This window comes from Telopea speciosissima, chromosome 5, assembly GCF_018873765.1.
Source record: "Telopea speciosissima isolate NSW1024214 ecotype Mountain lineage chromosome 5, Tspe_v1, whole genome shotgun sequence".
Lineage (NCBI taxonomy): Eukaryota > Viridiplantae > Streptophyta > Magnoliopsida > Proteales > Proteaceae > Telopea > Telopea speciosissima.
In genome coordinates this window covers 58,029,711-58,036,852 of record NC_057920.1, presented here as the reverse complement: position 1 = coordinate 58,036,852, position 7,142 = coordinate 58,029,711, and positions in this window count along the sequence as shown.

Genomic DNA, 7,142 nt, shown 5'->3' with positions numbered 1-7,142 from the left:
CAGAGTCACTCGACATGGCCACAGGAAGAGAAGACTTACTCAGATGAAGCTCCCCCACCAAATCAAGCACCTCAAGAGAGAAGAGAGCTGCAATATGCCCAAGCACACAACCAAGTTAATACCCCCTAAAAAAATTATTAAATTAAATTTGATGGTAGCCAAACCTGGAGGAGACCGTGCGGGTGAGATGGCCGAGACCAAGGCACGCGAGCAAGATAGCCAAGACCAAAAAAGGGATGGGAGAGACCAAAAAAGAAAAAAGAGACGGGAGAGACCAAAAAAGAGGAAGAAAACGTAAAATCTCTCAAAGAGGAGAAAAGACAAACACTTGGGGGCACGAAAAGTGGACTTAGTAAAAAAGGGTGAAGATGGGTAGAGCTCCAAGGAAGAGAGAGAATGAGGAAAAAGTGTAAAGTGGGAGAGTGAAGAATGAAGAGAAAGTGAACAAAAGAAGAAATAGAAAACGTGGGCAAAAAGAAAGAAAAATAGGATAAAAGTGTAGTGGGGGGGTTTTGAACCCCTCACCTCTCCCACTCATTAATAAGAGAAAAAATCATCTACCCCAAGAAGCAAAGTTTATTCAAAGGTCACGAGATGCTCATCACAAAGCTCCCTCCAAGAAACTTTAATTACAACAAGCCCCTCACAAGCTTGAAGACAACAAGGACACTACTCTCTTGAGCACTCTGTTTCAAGAGAGTGGGGGGCAAGTGATAAACCAAAAATACACAGGCCAGACCCGAGATGCCATGTGTCCTGACCCAAAGGAGAGGTTTGTCCAAGCTGGACCACGACTGAATCCATTCGACAAATTCAAGAGGAATAGACCCAAGAAGTCATCCAAAGACCAAGTCTTCCATGCAAGCCAACAATGTCCAACCATGATGTTACCGCCAAGGTCTACGTCATCTTATCATTAGAAGGACGTTATCCTAAAGATATGTGATCCTATCCGGACTCATACCTCAAGGATCGTTATCCAACACGTGAAGAACACGCATATTTATCTATTAGGGAACCTCTTCCCTACCAGGACTCTACGTCTCATAAAGAGACACCCTACTACGTGATAGACTCTTCCACGAAGAATACTTATCACCAACAGAGACTCTCCACATCGCCATACTCAAGTATTCTAACCCATTATTCATCTTGAATTCCAATAATTCATCTGTTGCTAAGAGAGATCTAACTAAGGCATCGAAGAGTCCTAGGTCCGAAACCCCATCGGTTCTCCTTTGTCACTGACGTTCTTTTGCAAGTTGGGCACCCGAAGGGCCAATCGGCGATTTCCTGACGCAACACATCTCATAATGATAAGACCCCCCAAAATAGAAGGCTAAGATTCATCTCGCGGTCTAATTTTAGATCTAATGGGCGATATGTATCAATGATGGTATATCCTGAACCATGAGACTGTGGATTAAACATTTGGGTTGAGCTTAGGATATTAGAATCAAAGTCATACCCTGATTAACTATTTCTAATAGTTCTATTTTTTGTTCATGATATGTTGTTGAATGGATGCAATCCTATTGAGTTCTCCACTTTAGAATTGGAATGCCTATGATTTCTTTGCTGGTTTTTTTCTTTTAATCTTGGAGTGTAAGATGTCTATCAAACCCTCTACCATTTTATAACATTTTTTCATTTCTAAATTAAAATGCCTATGATTTTCTTGCTGAATTTTTTACTTTCAGTACAAATGTCTATTGAACTCTGTAGTGTGTTGCCATTTTAGAACTGATGTACTTATAATTCTCTTGCTGATTTTTTTATCTTAGAATGTGATTATCTATTAAACTCTATAGTATCTTCATTTTAGAATTGATGTACTTGTGACCTCTTTGCTGAATTTTTATCTTGGAGTGCAATTGTCTATTGAACTCAATAGTATCTTCATTTTAAGATTAATGTACTTGTGATTCGTTGTTGAATTTTTATCTCGAAGTGCAATTGTCTATTGAACTTTATATTATATATCTTTCCATTTTAGAATTGATGTACTTATAATTCTCTTGTTGAATTTTTATCTTGGAGTGCAATTGCTTATTGAACTCTATATTAGAATTGATGTACTTATGATTCCCTTACTGAATTTTTATCTTGGAGTGCAAATGTCTACTGAACTTTCTTGTATCTTCACTTGCTAAATTTTTCATACTGAAGTTCAATTGAGTGTTTCTTTTTGTTGAACTTTTGGGACGGAATTAATGCACTTGCGTTTCTTCTTGTTAAACTCTTGGGGTAGAATTGATGTACTTATGTATCTTCTTGCTGAATTCAATTAAGTGTTTCTTCTTGTTGAACTCTTGGGACAGAATTGATATATTTTTTTCGCTATACTCTTATCTTGTATCTTCATTTTGTTTTTTTTTTTTTTGTTTTTTTTTATACTTTGTAGTAGATACTTAACAATGCTAGTTTTTATTTACTTGTTTGTTGATACTTGATAATTGCCTAACTATAGAGACTAGAATGGATGATCTTCATTGTAATACTACATTAGCTGCTACACTTGGTAGTGTTGTAGCTCCATTTAGTACTAATCATAAAGAGAATGAAAATGCGATTAAGTATGAGGAGACGAGTACACATAAAAAGAATGAGAAATGGGAGAAGAGTAGTTGTGTGGGTGTAGCATAGTCACACTCACAACCCAAACGTTGGAAAATTACTTTCGTAGTTTGGAATGACTTTGATAGGGTTGTTCATATAACAAGGTGACAGAATAATGAAAGCATTGTAGAAGAGTCTTTAATGGGTTAAATTCTATGGAGACATCTCACTTAAATAACCATAAAAAACTTGTAGTAGAAGGACCCATTAAGATGTTGGTCAACAATTTATTTCAATAACAAATAATATTAAAAGTGAGTCTTTTTAAGTTGAAAAATTATAAGTTTGACCCTGAGCTCATCCGAAAACATTTTGCTCGGAAACATGGTTGAGCATGAATATTACAAATATTTGCAAGAAGTCTAAACCTCATGTTCAAAGTTTATTTAAGGAATATAATGAAAAAAGATGTTAGAAATGTCTTTGAAGAAGAAAAGGAAAAAATATATCAGGAGTTGGACAATTTGTTTTCTAGTGTCACTTTCATTATAAGTTTGTGGACAATAGAACACCAAAATCTTGGTTATTGTATTTTAACGTGTCACTACATTAATGATGAGTGAAACTTACATAAAAAGATCCTTTCTTCTAAGGTGCTTTTAACCTCCCATACTGGGAAGCTATAAGTGAGCACATAAAAGTTCAACTGTTAAGTTGGAATCTTGACAAAAAGGTTTGCTCCATTGCAATGGATAATACATTCACAAATGATGTTATGATAAATCATCTAAAAGAGTGGATTAGTAAAAAAGGAGCACTGATAGGGAATGGAGAGATTTTTCATGTGCAATGTTGTGCACATATTTTGAATCTTATTGTCATAGATGGATTGGTAGAGCTTAAAGATGCACTGATAAAGATTCAACAAATGGTTAAGTGAATAAATGCATCACCATCAATGACTGAGAAATGAAAGTATGATTTGTTTCAAAATAGGTTTTTTAATAGATAGAGGGTCTCTGTGGACGTTTCTACATGGTGGAATTCCATTTATGAAACACTTTATAATGCTTTAGAGGTGAAAGTAACATTTGAATGTCTGGAAGGATTGAATAACAATTTCAAAACTTTGCCAACTGAGGAGTGGGAGAAGTGCAAAAAAATTGAGCAATGTTTAGAAATTTTTTTTTATGATGCTACTGTGCACATGTCGGGTTGTAAATATCCTACTACGAATTTCTACTTTAAAAATTGTGATTTTCTTTCGAAGAAATGTATATGAGAAAAAAGTAAAGATGATTGAATTTATTCTATGGTCATTACCATGAGATTAAAATATGAGAAGTATTGAAAGAGTGCTAGTTTGTTTATGATGCTTAAGGTTATTCTTGATCCTCGCTACAAGATGACACTAATTATATTTTGTATGTATAGGATTGTGAGAATATTGATGCTGAACATTATGTTTTGCAGATCAAATTTGATGTGATTGACCTCTCTATTGAGTATGTAAGCAACTATGGTAGTTCTTGTATCCAATCTGATGGGGATGTCTCTAAAAGTGTTGCTAACAAGAAAGAGTCTTATGATAGAAGTTCTAAGAAAGAGAAAAAAAAAAGTATAATGATGATTTTAAGAAATTTGTAGTTGAAGAGTGGAGTGGTTTAATGTAATCCCCAATGTCTGAATTGAATTAATACCTAAAAGAAAATTTATTTCTCGATGTGGACGATGATTCTTGCTTTGATATTTTACATTGGTGGAAAAATAATGGCCCAAAGTTTTCAATCTTTTATAGAATGACTCGTGATATCTTGGCAGTTCCAGGTTCAACAGTTGCTTTAGAATCTACCTTTAGTATTGGAGGTAGATACATTATTGAATCTCGCTCATTGTTACTTCTGGACGTTGTTGACAGTTTACTTTGCTTGAGAGATTGGTTGCCATCATTTAAATTTGGTAAGTATTTACAAAGTTTATAGTTTTAATTATTCTGATATTTATAATGTATATAGTATAAACTTATTGTTTTCGTACTAATTTGGGCATTTTTGTAATGTTTAATGGATCAAATTCCATTATGGATGTATGAGCATGCCTATCAGGTGTTAGTTGTTGGTGTTTTTTCTATTTGATGTAGCTCTTTATTAGGTTAGACAAACTCGGATCGGGAGAAAATAACAATTACAAGAGTAAAATCCAAAATTCGGACAAATTGACCTTTTTGTATATAACTTGGTTTTAAGTGTAACAAGTTGGGTATGAAAGTTACCAAATAGGACTAAAATTTTTGTTCTTTGAGTTTCTGAAATTAGAAATTAAAGAGGATGATAAGAGGACGTGAAGTTGAGGTCACTTCACAGATCCGAATCTGGGAAACTATAGAATGAGTTTTCAAACTTGGTGTGCAATATAAAAATAAAAAGATAGATATTATGAAATCAATTTTGGGTTGAAAAGGATGAGAGGGATATGAAAAAATATCAAAAAATAGTAGACAAAGATAGAATATAGATGAGGATGAGAATAACTCCAAAAAATTACTCTTTTAAGTCTTTTAGTGGAGGTAGGTTTACCAATTCTTCAAGGTTGATGGAGACAACACTTCAAGGTCACCAGAGGTTCTTCAATTCTTCTAGATTAAATATTGAAACTCAACTTTATTTTAGGTGGAGGAACTCAACTTGGTTCACAAGAATGTTTAAAGCAACAATGGAGAATTTTATTCAAAATGGATGTCTTACAAACAACATAGATAGGCCTTTTATAGGCAAATAAAGAAAACCATAAGAACTCCTACGATATCTCAACCATTGATTTTCAAAGGTTGAGATGACATGCTTAATTCTTCCAAAAATAAAAATTATAGAAAATAAATAACTAAAAGTAGACTTCAAAGCATAAGGGTTGTTCCAATGTGCCTTGATGCAAGCTTCAAGGTTGAAGTGGGTGTCCGAATAGAAAATCCCTTAAAAGATGTTTGCTGCTTTGTAGTATTTTAAGAAGACTCTCTTGGGCTATAATGTAAAGTATTAATTCATAACTAAAAAATTTAATTAATTAATTGTATCTTTATACCTCCTCAATGCTTGAACGGTCTGCTTCTGAATGCTTAATGTTTGAATCTGTACATGCTACCATTCAGGCCATCTTTTGCAATTCATACTTGTTTTCTAACCGTGGGTCTACAGGTCCTGCATATTCGCTATATTTCATTGCACGTGATAAGAGAAGTTTAGTCTACTCTCACATAGACAGAAAAGACCAACAAAGTCAATTAATGGATGGAGAAATATAGGGTGATGAATGATTTTATTGAAAATATCAAGATAGGAACATACCCAGTCGACAATGCTCTCTTCGACAATCTCTAAGTCAATACTATTCGGCATAACTCATTGCTTGGTAATCAACTCTAGCAATATGACATCAAATGAGTAGACATCGGATTTTGTTGTTGGATTGCCACCTTCCACAAGCTCTGGAGCTAAATATGACATGCAATATTAACATGATAAAGAAAATAATAATCTTATTTGTATATGTGAAATTATAACTTGATTCGTTTTCATAAATCAATATCTAATGGATTTTATGATTTTCACCCAATATTTTTCATTGGTGATCGCTTCATCCATCCAAAATTTATCACCTGGATTAATATTATTTTAAGTACATATATTATTACCTCAGGAAAAAACATGAGCAGTACTGATGATTAATAAATAAATAATCTTATACCCTCTCTCTAAGGCTTTTACGTTATGTGCTACAAACAATAATTATTTGGTTACTACAATAACAACTCAGCCTTATTCCGATTATTAAACATAATAGTTTATATAATGAACCTGAACCATTTCTTAAGGCTATTTTTCAACTCAAACCTGGAGCAGCCTTACCGTTACGCCAAGGTATACCCTATTAACTTAAAGTATAGTGATAGGTAAAATAAATTCTAGTTGATATGATTTAAATAGATAGTTAATTGTTATCTAAAATCCAACCACACGTAGATAACCATATAATTATAAAAAACTAGAACATTTTTTAAACCTAACTATTGAAGATTGTTACTTATTAAGAAATCTATTCTTATTAGTGAGCATGTTACATATTTTCACTACCTAGTGATTTGTACTTTACAAAAAAATACTGGTATATGACGGTGAATAAATTTAAATACGAAGGGAATATTTTATGACAAACTGATCACTATCATTTTCTATACAGAAAAAATTGAATTCATAAAATGACAGCAAGAGATGATGATAGAACAGTCATACCTTGGGTTTAAAATTTTGATCGAAGTATATATATTTGAAGCTGAAATATTTCAAAGGACACTTCGAGAGTGATCTACAATCAATAGTCGAAATTAAGATAAGAGTGTGTGTAGAGATTATAAACATATTTATTCTGACATAAACTTAAACATACAACCTCTTTAAAGGTTCTTCGGCTATGTCCACTGCAATCTGGAACCTTGTTTCTCAATCTAAAGTTGGACTATTATCTCCTAACAAAATAACAGAATCATAAAAATATGGATATAAAAATAATTAATTAGTGTTAACAATAGA